The sequence below is a fragment of the Leptinotarsa decemlineata genome, unplaced genomic scaffold, assembly GCF_025532065.1.
Source record: "Leptinotarsa decemlineata unplaced genomic scaffold, Ldec_3_MD MMD2_tig00004839_RagTag_RagTag, whole genome shotgun sequence".
In the NCBI taxonomy this organism is placed as follows: Eukaryota; Metazoa; Arthropoda; class Insecta; order Coleoptera; family Chrysomelidae; genus Leptinotarsa; species Leptinotarsa decemlineata.
This window is the reverse complement of record NW_027412612.1, coordinates 525,289-546,036: the sequence shown is the minus strand read 5'-3', so window position 1 is coordinate 546,036 and position 20,748 is coordinate 525,289. Positions and strand designations below refer to the sequence as shown.

Here is a 20,748-nt window from a genome sequence, read left to right as displayed (position 1 = left end):
CGAAAGGAGTTGATGAAGAACACGGGAAGAGGAAGCACGTTGAAATTTTGCTAAGTTTTTGAAAATTGAATTTAATTTGAAAATAGTAGGTGAAAATATTTAAAAATAAATAAAAATCCAGCAATGATAATTAGTGTGAACAAGCAGCTAATTGAAACTTACCAGGATATCCAGTTTTAGAAATTCCAACTAGACCAGTCACAGCTTCTAGATCATATTAAGGTAAAATAAAACCTATATACCATTCCAAAACATGTTGCTGATATAAGGAGGCAGGAGAGACTTTTTCATCATTCAGTGATCACAAACTCAATAAACATTATTTCACCATTTCAGAACATTAATTTACAAATCATAACATTGTGAAAATTGTTTTTGTGGGTAAATCAATATTTGTCACTTTCCAGTCACTCACTGTTTATTCACAAACAGAAAACTGTCATTCTATGATAAAGGTTAGAAATCATAGAACAAACATTACCATAGAGTGGTAATCTGTACTCATTTTAGATTAAGTTATGTTTCGCAGATTCTAGGTAGTGATAAGGTGATTAATATCAATGCTGTTTTTTTTCAAATTTAACATTATATTTATTTAGCATTTTGAAATTTTATATAAATATAAACATCAAAGACCTTTCCAAGAACTCTACCTGTGGAGAGAGAGAGGGCGCTGCATGCTGTTTAAATCCAACTGAGCTGAGCTAGACAAGGTAGGAAGTTTCCTTTAGGATAGGGTATCATCTAAAGTACAGGTTGTCAAAATTTTATTAAACATATAATAATAATAAAAAATATAACAAGTAAATTCAGAACCCATTTATTAATATAAAAAATTAATTAAAACAATTCACTTCAAAATAAATCACAAATCACTATCTTACCAGGATATATTATATAACAATATATATATATATATATATATATATATATATATATATATATATATATATATATATATATATATATATATATATATATATATATATATATAGAAACAGAAGTTAATATCGGACATAGCACTCATGAAAGTGGCAAACCATAGACACGTGTTTCGGGCTTTTGGCCCATCATCAGTATGGTGCAGCCAAGTGTAAGGATGGGCAACACTTGGTTACCAAAAAATAGAAATACAAATGCACGGAGCCACCAACAGGAGCCAACCGCACATTTGTGGTTTCAGTTGATAGATCTCGTGTTCACAAGAAAACTATCAAAATCACCACGGAGGCAGCTATAGCTACCTGCGTGACATCCGGGTCCAGGAAATTATACAAATATGAAAGTTATTGAGTGTCTTGATATAGAAACAGAAGTTAATATCGGACATAGCACTCATGAAAGTGGCAAACCATAGACACGTGTTTCGGGCTTTTGGCCATCATCAGTATGGTGCAGCCAAGTGTAAGGATGGGCAACACTTGGTTACCAAAAAATAGAAATACAAATGCACGGAGCCACCAACAGGAGCCAACCGCACATTTGTGGTTTCAGTTGATAGATCTCGTGTTGTTCTATATCAAGACACTCAATAACTTTCATATTTATATATATATATATATATATATATATATATATATATATATATATATATATATATATATATATATATATATATATATATATATATATACAGGGTGTCCCTGGACTTCCTCTTTTCCTCTTTATACAATTATATATGATTGTCTAACTTTTCTATTGAATTTTATTTTATTTCTGTAGAGAATAATTTTGCGTGGCGTTCACCTTCGTCGCCTTGAGAAGCCTCCTTTTGTTGATATAAAAGTTGAAAATCTTCCACCTTCCTCAGTTACCAACTATAAATTTTCATAACTATCTGTTCTACAATTTTGCTACTTGTTCCTAAATTCAAATACATCTTCACTTAACAATTATGTGAATATCTGGTTAATCTCACTTATGTCTGAATATACAAATTTTTCATAGGCATCATCTGATGTCCGTAACTAGGGAAATGGTTTACAACAATAATATTCAAACTTTTCATTATTTCTAAATATTTACAACAAGTTTATGATGTCTCTTCCAATTTTATTCAACAGATATCTATTTGTTTCCATTTGACAATAATTTACAACCTCTGCCGGTTGTCTGTTTTATGAAAATTAATAAATTTTGGTACACAAATTTTAAAATTTAAATTTTCCACCCTCTTGTACTTGTTTCCTGTCAAGTCTGTGGATTTCTATAGATGTACAAGGTGACCTCGCTGTACTTCTTTATCTGAATTTTTCTGCTGGAAAATAATTCCATGAAAATAAAAAAATAAGTATATAAGTACTTTTTGATCATTCCCATATTGATTTCAATTTAAGAGCCACCGGTAGACAGCTGTTTCAGCCTATTGAGCATCGTCAGTACCGGGCAGGCGGTCCTCGACAAATTGAGAAAAACAACGAAAGTATTTTTATCAAGGCTCATCTCCTTCTATCACCGAAACGATACACACAGAAGATCCCTCCACCCGCCATTTTTAAGACAACGACGCTCAGTCCGATTCTCAAAAAATAAACACCAAAAACATAGGAAAACATGACCAGAACCTTCAGTAACAATCACCATCAAATAAGATGAACAACAGCACTTCAACATTATTAACATTTTGAAAAGTTATCAATAATTTTAAGCAAGGAAACCGAGGTGCTATGCTTTGCCCAAAATACATTAACCCACACTATCGGTGAGACCAATTGTAGCCTCTATAGGTGCACCTACTGAAGCTTTAGCTTTCCTCTTAACAAGTATTTTGACCAAAGCATATGATTATGACAATGAGTACTATATGAAGGATTCATTTGAAGTAACAGAAAAATTTAATAACACTATTTTGCCTCCAAACTATATCATAGGTAGTCTGGATGTAGTCTCCATATTCAGTAACGTTTATTTAGAAGCATGTTTAAGATCAATTCATAAGAATTGAAGCAGCATTAGTAATCATTGCAACATTGATGAAGAAACTTTTTCCAAATTATTAACCTTCCTCTTTAACAGCACATTTGACAATAAAATCTATAAGCAAACCTTTGAAACACCCACGGGAGCATCTATTTCCCCAATATTAGCAGCATATGTGATGGATGATGTAATGGACATAGGCACCTACACACATCGGAAAAGTCTAGGGATATTTTTAAAAATGGCAATAATTTTTTTAGATCGCTTTAGGGGAAAAAAAGTTGACGGGTGATTATTAAACGAATGTAACTTACAACAAAATTTATTAAATGGTCAAAAATACTGAGTGCGCATATAAGCAAAACTAAAAAAAAATATGGCTCTTCTTTGGCACCCCGAAAAAAAATCATAATACAAAAAAATTTGGAATCAGTACAAAGTATGGCCTCCACGCTGGTTTATTACAGCCCTACATCTATCGTGCATCGACAAAATGAGATTGTCAATGTCTTGTTGAGGTACATTTGCCCATTCAGCGATTAAAAGCTCTCTCAATTGAAACGTTGTGTGAATGTTCCCCATATCCGGAGTAATTCTTCGTTGAAGCATGTCCCACACATGCTCGATGTGATTCAGGTCCGGTGATTGTGCTGGCCATGGCAATACATCAACTCCTTCGTTGGTGAGCCAGTCAGTCACTAGACGCGCGACATGTGGACGAGCATTATCGTGTATTAGGTGGAAATTTTCACCAACAGCACCAGCAAACGGACGGACGATAGGTAGAAGAATGGTGTCGAGGTATTGTCGAGGTGTGAGGGAGCGATTTGGAAAAACGAGATCGGTTCTGCCGCCGATCATGATTCCGCCCCATAGCATTACTGTACCACCTCTGTATGTGTGGACTTCCTGGACGTGTCTCAAACGTTCATTATTTCCAGGTCGTCTCCACAGACTTACTCAACGAGAATCTGGATGAAATCCAAATCTGGATTCGTCTGTTAACAAAACTGTGGCTTAATCATTTGCATCCCAGTTTTGATGTTCTTGACACCACTCTAATCTTCCACCGCGATTGCCTCTCGACATAGGTGGACATCTAAGTGGCCTTCTGTTGTAGAGATCTGCTTCAAGCAGTCGATTTCTGACAGTATCACGACCGATGGTTACCTGGTGCGTCTGCTGCAACACGTTAACCAACTCAGGTGCTGTGATTGTCGGTTGTCTTCTTGCGGTTAAGACCAAAAATCGGTCTTGAACTGCAGTTGTAGCGCGTCCTAGCCCTGGATGTTGTTCGGCTGGACTGCTAGTTTCACGGAAACGCCGCCACAATCGACTGATAACACTTTGGGAGACCCCCAAATGAAGAGATACATCATTTTGTCGCATGCCACCTTGAAGAAGCCCTACATTCATCTATTCATCTCAGCCAATGGTAAGTGATGGTGTTCCATGTTAAAGCACAATATTTCCAGTTTAATTGCCGAGCAAGAACTGCATAGAATGTACAACCTCGACACTTTCAGATTATTCATTTTAGCCGAAAACCTACAGTTTGTAAAAAACTTGATAAAAGATTAGTTACCGTTTTTGCAGGCTTTTTTCAACCCATAGAAATCTACAGGGTGGTCGAGTGTACCAATTTAATCGAAATTAAACGACCTCATGCATTTATTTTTATGATATTAGTATGTTATAAAAATATCCCTAGACTTTTCCGATGTGTGTAGATGCCTATGAGAGTGTAGAAATAAGTTTACACAATAATATTATGAATAACGATGACGGACCTATACCAAAGAGCATACTATATAGCTTGTTAAAATAAAATAAAATAATGTTGTTGGGTTTACTGGTTACTACATAAGGACACATTGCAGAAATAAATTTGGATTGGCAATATTGTGAAATTAATTTTTTTTATAGCTGAACATTGTTTTACATAAAAATATATTGTAAAATAATGGATAAGGCAAAATTGTAAAATTAATTTAGGTTGGTATACCTGTATGGTTGGTACGCCTGGATGGTTTACCTGTATGGGTTATCTTTATAGCATAAATAGGATTAGCTCGCAATAGTTGCTAGTTTCAATCTTTCTCTTTGAAGATGATCACTTGGTGATCGAAACACGTGTCGAGGTGTTAAAAATAACGATTTGGTGTTGGGAAAAAACTCCAGTAATATTCAAGTTTGTCTAATTTTAGTTAAATTCTGATCCAAAATTCTTATCCTAAATCTTTAGTAAACAGAATTTTATTTTGTGAAAGAACAAACTTTCAAAATAATGAAGAAGTTGAACAAAACAACGTTATACCTTCATTCATATATAAATCGCTCCCATATATTCAAGAATTGACACCAAAATTAATTAATGTATTCCGAAATAATAACCTCAAAATATCCAAAACAAATGTCACTACTATATCTAAATTATACAGTAAACTAAAAGCTCCAATTTCAAATAAACAAAAATCCAATTTAGTATACAAAATTTCTTGTATGGATTGTTCTTAAACATATATAGGACAAACATCTAGACCTCTAAGTAGTCGCAGTAGACCTCTGTAGACAAAATGTTAATTCTTGTGCATTAACAGAACATGTTAATTCGGAGGATCATAAAATGAATTTTGAAAACCCAAATATTTTAGATAAAGAAATCAATACAACTAAAAGAATATTTTTGGAAATGATACATATTAATAACGAAGAACATTCAATGAATGAAATAACTGATATTGATAGTCTCAGCAAAATTTACACATACCTACTAAAATATGATGAAGAAAATAAAAGATCTAGTAATTCAAGTATTTTTCAGAATTTTCCCACTTGACATTGTCAGTCAAATTTTGAACAACTATCATCATTTCATGTTTGTTCTATCTGTTGTTAAACCATTTTATATTTTATTCTCACATTAGTAAGTTCTCCATATTTATATATTTTTTACAAGATGTATAATCTTATCATGTAGTTGTCCTGACGAAGGTGTGAAATATACCGAAAGCTTGACGAATAACAAAGAGTTTTCTTTGTAACAGCCCAGCTATTGACTGCAACCTCACAAATTGAACTGATTTATAGTTAATTCAGTCACTAATTATTCTTTTGCTATATGTATGTATATATATACATATATGTTATATCTCACTTTGGAAATATAAGTTTTTAAAAATTATTTATTTTGAAAATGGGGAAACAGTACTGAATTCCCCTGAGTTACAACAATACAATATTATTCGTCACTAACTTGAATGTAAGTCTGACAATCTGTAACTAACTTATTTCGTCACGCAGGACGGTATTTACAGGAAAATATTGTTTACATGTTCTAAAAATAAAATAAGAAGAAGAAAGAGTCTTTGTGTCGTTTTGAAGAGTTGCGTATATGCAGGTGTTGATTCTGCAGCATCAGCGTTGACATTGGATCTTGTTTACTTCGAGTCACCTTGGTTATGAATGGAAAAGGTCAATAAACAACATATAACAACTCCCTTCATATTCAAAAAGTTGGTGCGATGCGGCAACTTTTTATAGCTGGGAATGAAATGGAAAACTATGGGATGTGTTCACCTTTCGTTGAGGTCGATTTCTTCTTCCTCTGGAATTCCCACTCTGAGGTTGGGTCTTTGCTTTGGGAAGATACTGGCTAGAGTTTTCAGAGGCCTGAAAGGTTTGGGTGGTGGCGACGGAGGGTAGCTCGAGTCTTCGATAGCTAGGTTTCTTCTGCGCCTTTTTCTGCGCTTACAGAGAATATACAAAAGTATTAGTACAATAATAAGTGTGATAGTCAGATAGGTAAACCATGAGATGTGTTTGGTTACGTAGGGTTGATTTATCAAATCGTTAAGGGTTTTGGAATAGGAATCCAATTTATGCTTGGCGACATTCAAGTCGTCGACGTTTAGGTCACTTAGTTTCATTGGTTTCAACTTTGGGAGGCTTGATTTGTCCGGGATTTTGTTACAGCAATCGTATGGGATTAGGACTGCATGTGATCCATACGATACGTTTGACAGTTTTGAAAATCTGGAATCCGCTTGAATTTTCGTGATTCCGATAAATGCACTACAATCAGTTTCAAGAGTCACTATGGAATTTTTGTTAATTAATTCCGTTTTCGGGGTCTTTCCGAGACAGTTCACAGTTACTTGTAGCGGTTCGGAAAGTATTACAAGCCATAAGTTTGTTTCAATTTTGTGCACTTTATAACTTTGGCTGAAGAAAAGAGAACTTTGACAGTTCATTGGAATGTTTCTTGAACTCCTGAAGATTTGGGCTTCACAGATTGAATTTTGGTCAATTGGATACGCGTACATATCGTAGCACAATTCAGTTCGATGTATCAATGGTTTACAAGCACTCATGTCTGTGATTGGTACGAACATCAAAGAATCATCGTCTTTCGCGATATATTGTTGAATGATTGACAGAATATGATGCAATCCTGTTCTGTTGTCAAATATCGGAATAGGATATAAATGGTATGAGGAATACATTTCAGGTTTTATTAATGGGATTTTGAGTACAAAAACCAAGTTGGATTTGGTTTGAAATGCTTCGAGCTCTATTATTTCAAGATATTGAGCAACTTTCTCTAATTTTGGAGAAAGGGGAAGGTTATTCCTCCTTAAGTTTTGAGATATTTCTAACAATGCAATCACCAAGTGTTCTGGTGTAATGATTGAGGAATGACTGATATTCAATCGTGCAAATGTGATAGAGTCTAAAACGTCATCCACATTTTCTTGTAAATATAAGAAGCTTTCCATGAGTTTTTCACAGATTTCTATGAATTTTAGTTTTGCTTCAATTTGACTCATTCTGTCATTCAATTCTATAATTGATTTTTCAATTACTTTTATATCTTCGTTAAAGGTTTGTTCGTCAACTTGTAATTTTCTTATAGTTGTATTGAAGTTTTGAATAACAGAAGTAGTAGATATTTGGTTTTTCAATAAGTTTTCTAATTGATGTTCATCGTTATTTAGCCTGTTTATGGAATTGGTGTAGAATGCACCATCAGAGGCGTCAAGGAAGCATATTTAAATCAATCACTGGCAGTGATTGATTTAAATATGCTTCCTATGCCATCAATAAGACCTCTTTTATATATTTTGGTATCAAATGTTATTTCTTGAAATTTCATTTGTATTGATTTAGCAATTTGAGTGAGAAGACTAATGTGAGTCTTTACTTCTGATCTGAATTCACTCATGCTATGGCCACTGATTTGAGTTGTATCGATTAATAAATGAAGAATTTTGAAATTGTTTTCAAAAGCTTCTCTGAATTGGGAAATGTTTTTGTTTACTAATAATGCCCACTTGTCATTTGTGAGGACAATGTTGCCAGTTTGGTGGTAATACACACCTACAGTGTTGTTGATCGGTTCTATTTTGTAATTGTCTACTGACGGGGTGGCTACTGATCCGACCAGTAGGAGAAACCTGAAAATAAATTAATTTTCAGTGTATGGTTTCATGCGATCAAAATTTACTTTTGTTCTTTGATTTTTTTGTAAATTTAGAAGTATGGCTGAATTTTGGAAAATCTGTTCAATTATGAACGGTCCATTGAATTTGTTTTGTAATTTGTTTTTAATTTGTGATTCTTTCACATAGACTTTGCCGCCTACTTTATAATCAGGTGGTTTGCCAGAAATGTTTCGGTCGAAACGAATTTTTGCTTTTTCTTTCTTTCTATATATTTTTTCGCGTGCAACTTTATAGTAGTTAGAAATCCTATTATTGAGATCTCTTACATATTTGGTGAAAAGTTGTTCTTGATTATAAAGGCTTTCGGGGGGTCTACTAGCTGTGTGACCAAAAACTAGTTCGTGAGGGGTAAATCCGTGATATTTGTTTACAGAATTGTTATGACATAGTACAGCATATGGTAGTACGTTAAGAGGGTGGTCATTTGGGTGTTCTGCCAAATGGGCTCTAATCATTTCTAGTAGAGTTGCGTGAAATCTTTTTACTGATCCGTTGGATTGAGGATGGTTTACGCTGGAGTATGTCAATTTTATGTTGAATAGGTTACAAAGGTCTTTAAGTGAAGCATTATCGAATTCTCTTCCGTAGTGGCAATGAATTCGTAATGGAGTACCATAATGTTGAAAATATAAGAGAAGAGTGTCTGATATTGTTCTTGCAGTTTTATCCGGGATTGGATAGACTTGTGTGAATTTTGTAAGTTCGTCGCGAATGCTAAGGGCATAATTTTTTGTTGGGATTTCGATTATGTCGATATTTATTCTTTCAAATGCGGTTTTTGGTATTTCACTTATAACCAAAGGATTAGTTAGATTTTTCCTACAAATTTTGGTTTTTTGACAAACGTCGCAGTTTTTTATAAAGTTTTCGACGTCCTTGTTTAATCCTTGCCAAATATATTTTTCGCGTATTCTCCGAATTGTTTCATTAATTCCGCGGTGTAGATTACTCTTTCCATTATGGTTTCGATCTATTATTATTGGAATTTGGTCTTTGTCAGGTCAGGTCAGGTCTTTTCAGATAGTATGAAACATAGTATTTCCAAAATGGGTAATTCTGGATTGGTTTCTACGCAATACGTTTTTGAGGGTTCCAAATCGTTTTGACTTCTGTACAGGGTGAGAAATAGATGTTCGATCACCGATTCTGGATCGTACGTGAGAGGAACTATATAGTATTTCCGGTTTTTGATCGTTTTGCTCGATACTATATTTATTCGTAGATTTCGAAAATCGTAATCTTCTTCGAGAATGTCTTCAAAAATTTTATAATGAAAATCTTTTGAGTTTTTTTTGTCTGGGAAATATTAGAATATTTTTATTTTCTTTGTCAAGTAATTGACAGTTTCAATATTCAACTTTTGAATAGTCAATTAAAGATTCGGTTTTATATAAATTTACGAAAGTTGAATATTCTTCTGTAATATATTCGGCTGAATATTCCGTTTCTTCATTTTCGGGGTTATCGAGGTTTTCAGAAGCTTCGTCAGGGTCTTTAGAAGTTCCTTCTTTTGGGTCTTGAATTATTTCAAGGTCTGAATCTTCGTTTGTAGGTAAGATGAAAGTTTTCTGATTGATTCGGCCGTTACTTGATGAAGATCCATAGTAATTTCACAAACTACACTTAAACGATTTGATCTCCACTAACTTTATTGAAAATAATCATAACATGTTTCGCTAAAACATTAGCTTTTTCAAATGATTAATATTAAATGATTAATCATTTGAAAAAGCTAATGTTTTAGCGAAACATGTTATGATTATTTTCAATAAAGTTAGTGGAGATCAAATCGTTTAAGTGTAGTTTGTGAAATTAAGATGAAAGTACCTTTTGGGATTGATTACGAGTTGAAAATAAGACATGCTTTCGTGGGATCAATTTTGATTCTGGAAATTGCTTCAGCATTTCTGTTTATTTTTCCGGGTTTGTATACGATTTCATAATCATATTCCTCGAGTTTTAAGCGCCATCTAGCAAGTCTGCTGCCAGGGTCTTTTATTGAAAATAACCAAGTAAGTGGTCTGTGGTCTGTGATTAATTTGAATTTTCTTCCAAAGAGGTAGGGTCTAAAATATTTGACTGCCCATACCATGGCTAATAATTCTCGTTCAATTGTAGAATATTTTGATTCTGCTGAACAGAGGGTTCGTGAAGCGTATGCGATAGGTAAATCTTTTCCAATGGAGCCTTGAGATAGTATAGCTCCAATAGCATATGCGCTAGCGTCTGTTGTTAATAGGAAAGTGTCTTCGAAATTTGGATATAGTAATATTGGGGTTGAAACCTAGAGTTTCTTTCAATTTCTTTCAATCATTTCCAAAAATAAAAGGGTTGTCTTTTTGAAGTAATATTGTAAGGGGTTTTGATATTTTTGCGAAATTTGGAATGAATCTTCTGTAGTATCCTGCTAAGCCAAGAAAGGATTTTATTTCTTTCTGGTTTTTAGGTTCTGGGAAGTTTATAATGCAATCGACTGTGGTTTGGTTTTACTACATTTTTTATGATTGAATAGCCAAGATATGCTACTTCTTTTCTAAGGAATTCGCATTTATCTGGTTGAATTTTGAGGTTAGCTTGACGAAGTCTTGTAAATACTTCTTTTAGTCTAGATATATGATCGTGAATGGTAGGGGAGTAAATGATGATGTCATCCATGTAAACGAGACATCGCTCATTTTGGATTCCGAGAGGAATGTTGTCCATCACTCTTTGAAACGTTGATGGGGCATTCTTAAGGTCAAAGCTCATTCTGAGAAATTCAAAATGGCCGTTTTCTACCGTGAAAGCTGTTTTTGGGATGTCCTTGTCATCGATTTCTATTTGATGAAAACCAGAAGCAAGGTCAAGGGTAGTGAAGTATTGACATTTGCCAAGTTGATCGAGAAGGTCTGATATCATTGGGAGGGGGTATTTGTCGTCTAAAGTCAGTTCATTCAACTTTCGATAGCCAACAACTACTCGCCATTTCTGTTTTCCAGATGCGTCTAATTTTTTTGGAACAACCCATACTGGGGATGACCAGGGAGAAATAGAAGGGCGTATGATTCCGTCTTCTAGCATTTTGTGTATTTGTCTTTTGACTTCCTCTTTATGAATTTGGGGGTAACGGTATGATTTTGTAAAGATCGGTTTTGCATCTTTTGTATCTATCGAGTGTTTGATTTCATTCGTAAACGTTAATCGATCACCTTCTAAATAGAAAATGTCTGAGAATTCTAAACATGTTTCTGTTATTAGTTCGGATTCTTCTTCGTTTAAATGATCTAAGCGTAATTGGTTTTTAATGTCAAATTCTCTGTCAATGTGATTTTGTTCTGTTTCTGTTTCGTTTAAGTGATTTGAAGAAAGATTTTGAGTAGGTTCAATATTTATGTCAGAAAAATTTATTGTTTTAGGTATGGCGTTTGAGTTTATAATTGAAGTCAAGAATTCGCCTTGTTCATTTACTTTCACTAGGGCATTTGGTAAACGAACGTTTTCTTTGTTTTGTGCTGCCAGTATAGCGTCAGTGTTCGAAAGGTTACATTTCAATTTGAAAATTCTTTCAATTCGAGGTTCTATGTTTATGGTATTATTTGCAATTTCATCTTTTAAATGTTGGTAATAGTCGAATTTACTTTCGAAGGCGTAATTGTCAGGGTCGTATTCGAAAATGTCGTCAATTTCTGCAGTAGATGTTTCTGGGTTTAATGTGACTTGGTATTTTGGTTTTGGATTTTTGGTAGGTTGAGGCAGTATCGGAGGTTGTGGGGATACTGATGTATTTTCATCGTCCGATGCTTTGAAAAGTGGTACTGTTTTCAAATCCAGTATTAATTTTCTGTTTTGTATATCAACTATGCCGTTATAGTGTTCTAAAAAGTCAGCTCCGAGAAGTCCGTCGAGATCGTAAATATAAATTTTGTGGGGATCTGTGTCTGAGAAAGGTATCAATACAGATTCAGTTATTAAAATTTTTTGATTAGTTATACCTTGGATCATGTTTTCGGAAAATCGGTTTCTATATTTTTCTGCTGTTTTAGGTTTGAAAATTGAAAGTCCGGCTCCTGTGTCGATTAATATTTTGAACGTGTTGGTAGCGTCCATAATATACATTTTTTGAATTGACCATTAGAGATTGTCCTAAATGAATTTCTGTTCTGGGAAATTCAGATTGGGGTTCAAATCTTGTATATTCAGGGTTTGAACATGAGTTTGGATTTCTTCGATAGGGGGAGGATCTGGTTGTAAAGGATCCATTTGAAAATCCTTATTCGGTTGGTAATCTGTTTTTTGGTATTCCGGATAACTAGCACTATAGTCTTCTGTTTCGTAGTCATGAGAATTTTCCTAAAATTCTTCAATATTCTGGTATTCTTGATAATTAGCTGTATAATTATCGAAATCTTGCGGGTGGAGATGATGTGCTCTCTGTGTAAAATTTGGGTTCGGTTGAATTGCTGAAGGTCTTTGTTGATTTGGATTTTGTTTTATTACCGGTGGTCTATTTTGATTTGTCACCGTTGTTGATGTATTGGGCCTAAAATTTTGGAATTGCGGGTTTTGTGGTCTTTGGACATTTTGGAATTGAAAATTTTGTCTTTGAAAATTTTGTGTGGCTTGGGGATTTTGTGGTCTTACTCTACATTCATTTTGACGGTGTCCCTGTCTCTTACAGAGATTGCAAAATTTTTGTTGAATGAAGGGTTGGGTTTTTTTTTGTTGGATGTTATTTGTATTTTTGTTCAATTTCTGTTGTTGGAAATATGAGAGTTGTAGCTCTCGTTTTACTCTTTGAATAGCTTCGAGCAAGGAAGCTGGGTTTCCAGCTCTTACTATGTTTGACATGTAAGAGCTGGATGTTTGACAATAGAACTGGTATTTGACTAATAAATAAATATTCAGTTTCAAAAATATGAAAAATATGAAAAAGTCGTGATGATTCTTTTTCACTCACCAAAGGTTGTCCATAGAGGATGAAATCCTACTTCACAAGCGTTGCTCCGGGAGAAGTTAGCGTTCGCGTGTTCTTCCGCCGTTGAAGAGACCGTCCGTCTGTGGTCCTAATGGCCTGGGGTTTGTTGGTTCTTCCTTAGAAGGATGGGATCCACCACTACCGGTTAGGCTTGTTCCGTGTCCCGTCTAGTATTGAAGGATCCTACCGACTGCGCCAATTTGTTATATCTCACTTTGGAAATATAAGTTTTTAAAAATTATTTATTTTGAAAATGGGGAAACAGTACTGAATTCCCCTGAGTTACAACAATACAATATTATTCGTCACTAACTTGAATGTAAGTCTGACAATCTGTAACTAACTTATTTCGTCACGCAGGACGGTATTTATAGGAAAATATTGTTTACATGTTCTAAAATTAAAATAAGAAGAAGAAAGAGTATTTGTGTCGTTTTGAAGAGTTGCGTATATGCAGGTGCTGATTCTGCAGCATCAGCGTTGACATTGGATCTTGTTTACTTCGAGTCACCTTGGTTATGAATGGAGAAGGTCAATAAACAACATATAACATATATATATATATATATATATATATATATATATATATATATATATATAAACAACATATAACATATATATATATATATATATATATATATATATATATATATATATATATATATATATATAAATATGAAAGTTATTGAGTGTCTTGATATAGAAACAAAAGGTAATATATATATATATATATATATATATATATATATATATATATATATATATATATATATATATATAGAAACAGAAGTTAATATCGGACATAGCACTCATGAAAGTGGCAAACCATAGACACGTGTTTCGGGCTTTTGGCCCATCATCAGTATGGTGCAGCCAAGTGTAAGGATGGGCAACACTTGGTTACCAAAAGATAGAAATACAAATGCACGGAGCCACCAACAGGAGCCAACCGCACATTTGCGGTTTCAGTTGATAGATCTCGTGTTCACAAGAAAACTATCAAAATCACCACGGAGGCAGCTATAGCTACCTGCGTGACATCCGGGTCTAGGAAATTATACAAATATGAAAGTTTTTGAGTGTCTTGATATAGAAACAGAAGTTAATATCGGACATAGCACTCATGAAAGTGGCAAACCATAGACACGTGTTTCGGGCTTTTGGTCCATCATATATATATATATATATATATATATATATATATATATATATATATATATATATATATATATATATATATATATATTTTGTTATGATAAGTTTTTTTATAAGATTATTGCAAAGTTAAAGATTTTCAAATTTTAATTAGTTAAAAGTTTACATTTATTTTAGTAGTTAAAAGTTATAAGTTTGTATTTATTTAGATAGTTTGATGTTAAAAGTTTTTCATATTATTATTAATTTGATGTTAAAAGTTCACATATTTTGTTAGTTCAGTGTTGAAAGTTTGTGAAAATCAAAGTTATTCTTAGATGTTTAATTTTATTAGAAAGCCAGATACTTTAACCTTTATTCAAATTCTTATCTGTATAATTTGGAGTAATGTTCATGCCCAGATCAGGCAAAGTTGTGACTTATCAGTATTAGAGTATTTCAGATCATTTCCAAACAGCACAACTAACCAGAAACCATCAATCATCGGGATAAATACACTGAAAACAGTAAAGACATTAATACAACATAATAACATACAATAAAACAGATTTACACTACAAATTAATAACAAAAATTCAATTAACACTGACATTAGGAATTTTATCTGAAAAATGATAAGAACACTCAGTACATGATTTGGATGCAACTATAGAGTAGCCAATCAGATTGATAAATTGAAAAGGAGGTGTTAACTTCTGAAAAATGATGAATTTTGGATTTAAAATTAGAAAAATTCAAAACAAAATGTGATGAAATGTAATCAAAATTAATCATTATTAGTATTAGTGAAAATTGGGAAACAGAAATCGTAAATATAATATGTGTGAACAGTGAAAAGTGTCAAAATTGAAGAAATTTCAAAATTATTGTGAAGAAGAGCAGTAGGCAGAAAAATTTTGTCTGGTTGCCAGGGGTGAATCAATAAGGGAGAGAAGAGAGAAGCTTTTGAGATTGTCCAGACGCGAATTTTTTGAAGAGCTGTTAGAAATTAAAAAAAGGAAAAGAAAGAGAAAAGGCCGTTTTGCATGTTCTTATCAATATAAATCCATTAATAGGAGCCAGAGTATAAATAATAATAACAAGAAAGGATACTTACTGGAGATTTTAGAGTGTCTGGAAGAATTCAAAATTCCAATCAAGGGAAAACCAATCCAGGGAAGCTGTACCAGTTTTGAGGTATTACAATATTATTTATAATTCCCAAATCATAAGAAGAATACATTTTTTTGAAAATCTTGAACAATTCATAACCTCCAAATCGAATCAAAAGTTTTCCGGTCACAAGGAACTTCCAGTGTGAAAATCACAACTTCTGAACTTTTATTTATCAACGAACTTCATCATTTTATTTACATGAACTATTATTGGATTTAATATTAAGAAAATTTGAAAAATTCACTGACATTTAGCACAGATATTTTTAGAATCGTTTCCCACGCACGAACCACAGACATCTTAAGTTTTCAAGTAACTAATTTGCCGTTACACGTGAATTTAACTGTACGGAACACAATTCTAAGAATATTTTTGTTTCAAATTTAACATTTACTGTAACAATTCTTAGCATAAGGTATTTTGGCGCAGTTTTAGGGTAATTTAAGTTTGGTTTGACAAAACATTTACAAAAATTTCACATTCATTATATTTTTGTTAATTTTGAGACAGTTTTATTTTCAAAAACACAGACTTACAAAATTTCATTTATAACACCTTTCCAAGAACTCTACTCTGAGAAAAAGAGCTGCATGAGCTTCGATTGAGCTGAGCAACCTTGAAGAATAGAGGTAAGATTTAGAAGTAAGGACAGGTATCTGCTGGGGCACTAAGAATTTTGAAATCACAGAAAATTTTCAAATTATTTGAACTAACAGAACAATCAAGAATCAAATTAATTAAATTATAAATACTCTTCTAATTTTATATATTTATAACAATTTGGCGCCAAAACGTGAGGCACATTTGGAAAGGCAAAAATTAGAGTGAATCTTATAGAAAAGCTTTAAAAAATTTAATAAAATGGATTTGAGAGATGGTAAGAAAACTGGAGGTGAACAAGGAGAAGGTAGTGGAGTGCAAGAAGATTTGAGTGGGGAAAACCAAATGAAAATGCTGATGCAATTCATGGTTAAGATGTTTGAGAATATTGAAAGTGTGAAAGGAAATATGAGAGAAAGTATTGAAAGTGTAAAAGGAGACATGAAAGAGAACATAGAAAGTGTAAAGGGGGATTTGAAAGAAAATATAGAAAGTGTAAAGGGGGATTTGAAAGAAAATATAGAAAGTGTAAAGGGGGATTTGAAAGAAAATATAGAAAGTGTAAAGGAGGATATGAGAGAAAATATAGAGAGTGTGAAAGGAGATATGAGACAGAGCATAGAAAGTGTGAAGGAGGAAATGAAAGAAAGCATGGAAGGTGTGAAAGCAAATATGGACAGATTAGAAGAAATGGTACAAACTAAATTAGAAAAAAATAAACAGGAGAAAATATAGAAAGTGTAAAGGAGGATATGAGAGAAAATATAGAGAGTGTGAAAGGAGATATGAGACAGAGCATAGAAAGTGTGAAGGAGGAAATGAAAGAAAGCATGAGAGAAAGCATGGAAGGTGTGAAAGCAAATATGGACAGATTAGAAGAAATGGTACAAACTAAATTAGAAAAAAATAAACAGGAGATGGCTCAATTATATAGAGATTTTGAAAATAAAATGCAGCAGAAAAATGATGAATTTTACAGTAATACAAAACAGGACATAGTGGACATTAACAACTCAATATATAAAAACAGTGAAAATATTCAAAAAGTTAGGACTGAAATTAAAAACAATAATAAAGAAGTGTTAGGGAAAATTAAATATGTAAATGATAGATTAGAAATAAATACAAATAACACAAATGAAATCATCAATGAGAAAGATGAGGAAAATAAAAATAAATTCATCACTTTAGAAAATAAAATTAGGGAAATAGAGGAAAATGGACTTAAAACCAAAGTAGAAACCACCTACATAGGACTGTGCCAAAATGTACAAAACAATAACAAATTTGAGGGCAATATTAAAAAGTTACATCCAATTGTATTTATTAAAATCTTAAAGAATAAAATTAATAACAAAATGAAGGGTGATGAAATGAAAGACATAATTAGGCAACATCTAGTAAATCAACCATGCATATGGTTCAACAGCCAGGAAAACAATATTCAAACTTTTGAAGATTTTGAGAATTTATTTATTAGACAGTATTGGGGGGAAAATGCGCAATTGAAAATAAGAGATAAACTTCAATTTGGAAAATTTGACGAATGCAGGAGTCAAAATTATAATGATTACGCAATTCAATTATATGCAACAGCACAATATCTACAACCAAAAATGAGAGAAGATGAAATGGTAGGATATATTAGTAGGCATTTTAGGCAGGAAATATTCGAAATTATTAGCATGCATGAAATCAAAAACATGGACAGGTTATGTGATTATTTAATGAGATTAGAAAGGACATTATCCTATAGAAATAGAGGAAATGATCAAAACAGAAGAACATTTTCAAATAACTATAATAATCAAAATTTTAATAACAGAACTAATAATAATAGATATAATAATAATATACAAAGAAGAGTTCCACAACAAAATAATAGACCTATAAATAATAATAATACACAATTTAATAACAGAAATTATAATAACTATCCACAAAGAAATAATAACAGTAATAATAATAGATATAATGAATACAATAATAATAACAATAACAGATACTATAACAACAATAATAACAGATATAATAACAATAATAATAGAAACAACAATAATAATACATACAGACATAGAACTAATAGTACAGACAGTCAAAATTACAGAGATAATAGGGATTACGATGACGAAAGAAATGATGATATGTACAGACATAGGAGAAGTAGAAGCGTAGAAGAAATTAGACAGCTAAACAATATACAACGGACACATGCTACGAATGAGGTACAGAGTAATAATAATGAGGTATAAATTAAAAATTTATTAATAAAATTTATGGTAGAACTAGGTAAACCAACACAAGTAATCCTAGATAACGCAACATATTTCAATAACGACAGGATGAAGAAATTTGCACATAATTTGAGTATTAAATTAAATTTTACCAGCATTAGACATCCTGCATCAAATCCGACTGAAAGATATGTACAGGAAATAATTAAATATTTGAGAATAGTTTCACAAGAAAATCACAGAACTTGGGATAATAAAATCAGTATAATTGAGAAATATTTTAATGAGGTACCAAATACTGTTACAGAAGAATGTCCAGAGTTGATTATGAATGGAAGAATGCCAGAGAGAGAATGGATTAGTGATGAGAAGGATATGAATGATATAATGGAGAAAGTGAATATTAAAATTAAAAGGAATGCAGAGAAATATATGATAAGAGAAAGTAAAAGGAGAGGTGAAAAAGTTAAGTTTGAAAAGGGAGATTTAGTTATTGTTAAGGCTATGAGAATGCCAGATAATAAAAATGATAAATGTGCCAAACTGATGTTACCATTTGAAGGACCTTATGAAGTTGCGACAGAGAATCCCTCGAACAGCTATAAATTAATACACCCAATAAATAAAACTGTGAGAGGTATTTTTAATATTGAGAGTATTTATAAATATGAAACATAAAATAAAATAGAAAAAGAAATCTCGATTATGACAAGAAAGTGAATTCATGAAAATATTTAAAGGAAATTTTATGTTTGAATTTTAAGAAAACGTTCCAAAATTTCAAACATAAATTTGGGGGAATTTTGTTATGATAAGTTTTTTTATAAGATTATTGCAAAGTTAAAGATTTTCAAATTTTAATTAGTTAAAAGTTTACATTTATTTTAGTAGTTAAAAGTTAAAAGTTTGTATTTATTTAGATAGTTTGATGTTAAAAGTTTTTCATATTATTATTAATTTGATGTTAAAAGTTCACATATTTTGTTAGTTCAGTGTTGAAAGTTTGTGAAAATCAAAGTTATTCTTAGATGTTTAATTTTATTAGAAAGCCAGATACTTTACCTTAATTAGTATTAGTGAAAATTGGGAAACAGAAATCGTAAATATAATATGTGTGAACAGTGAAAAGTGTCAAAATTGAAGAAATTTCAAAATTATTGTGAAGAAGAGCAGTAGGCAGAAAAATTTTGTCTGGTTGCCAGGGGTGAATCAATAAGGGAGAGAAGAGAGAAGCTTTTGAGATTGTCCAGACGCGAATTTTTTGAAGAGCTGTTAGAAATTAAAAAAAGGAAAAGAAAGAGAAAAGGCCGTTTTGCATGTTCTTATCAATATAAATCCATCAATAGGAGCCAGAGTATAAATAATAATAACAAGAAAGGATACTTACTGGAGATTTTAGAGTGTCTGGAAGAATTCAAAATTCCAATCAAGGGAAAACCAATCCAGGGAAGCTGTACCAGTTTTGAGGTATTACAATATTATTTATAATTCCCAATCCATAAGAAGAATACATTTTTTTGAAAATCTTGAACAATTCATAACCTCCAAATCGAATCAAAAGTTTTCCGGTCACAAGGAACTTCCAGTGTGAAAATCACAACTTCTGAACTTTTATTTATCAACGAACTTCATCATTTTATTTACATGAACTATTATTGGATTTAATATTAAGAAAATTTGAAAAATTCACTGACATTTAGCACAGATATTTTTAGAATCGTTTCCCACGCACGAACCACAGACATCTTAAGTTTTCAAGTAACTAATTTGCCGTTACACGTGAATTTAACTGTACGGAACACAATTCTAAGAATATTTTTGTTTCAAATTTAACATTTACTGTAACAATTCTTAGCATAAGGTATTTTGGCGCAGTTTTAGGGTAATTTAAGTTTGGTTTGACAAAACATTTACAAAAATTTCACATTCATTATATTTTTGTTAATTTTGAGACAGTTTTATTTTCAAAAACACAGACTTACAAAATTTCATTTATAACACCTTTCCAAGAACTCTACTCTGAGAAAGAGAGCTGCATGAGCTTCGATTGAGCTGAGCAACCTTGAAGAATAGAGGTAAGATTTAGAAGTAAGGACAGGTATCTGCTGGGGCACTAAGAATTTTGAAATCACAGAAAATTTCCAAATTATTTGAACTAACAGAACAATCAAGAATCAAATCAATTAAATTATAAATACTCTTCTAATTTTATATATTTATAACAATA

At 32.2% G+C, this 20,748-nt stretch overlaps 2 protein-coding genes across 3 annotated transcripts in view; one reads left to right on the top strand and one right to left on the bottom strand.

The window, feature by feature from the left end:
• The window catches only part of LOC141484161 (uncharacterized), a 59,352-nt gene extending 58,769 nt beyond the window's left edge, over nt 1-583 (bottom strand). Inside the window, exon 1 of one of the 2 annotated variants that reach the window (XR_012466510.1) lies at nt 163-347. The gene's annotated coding sequence lies outside the window, so the exon portion shown is untranslated. Of the gene's footprint in view, nt 1-162 lie in introns of both variants that reach the window. The other variant, XM_074179259.1, reaches the window with a different exon arrangement.
• The window catches only part of LOC111512544 (protein fem-1 homolog CG6966), a 452,752-nt gene that overhangs the window by 58,700 nt on the left and 373,304 nt on the right, over nt 1-20,748 (top strand). The window lies entirely within an intron of this gene.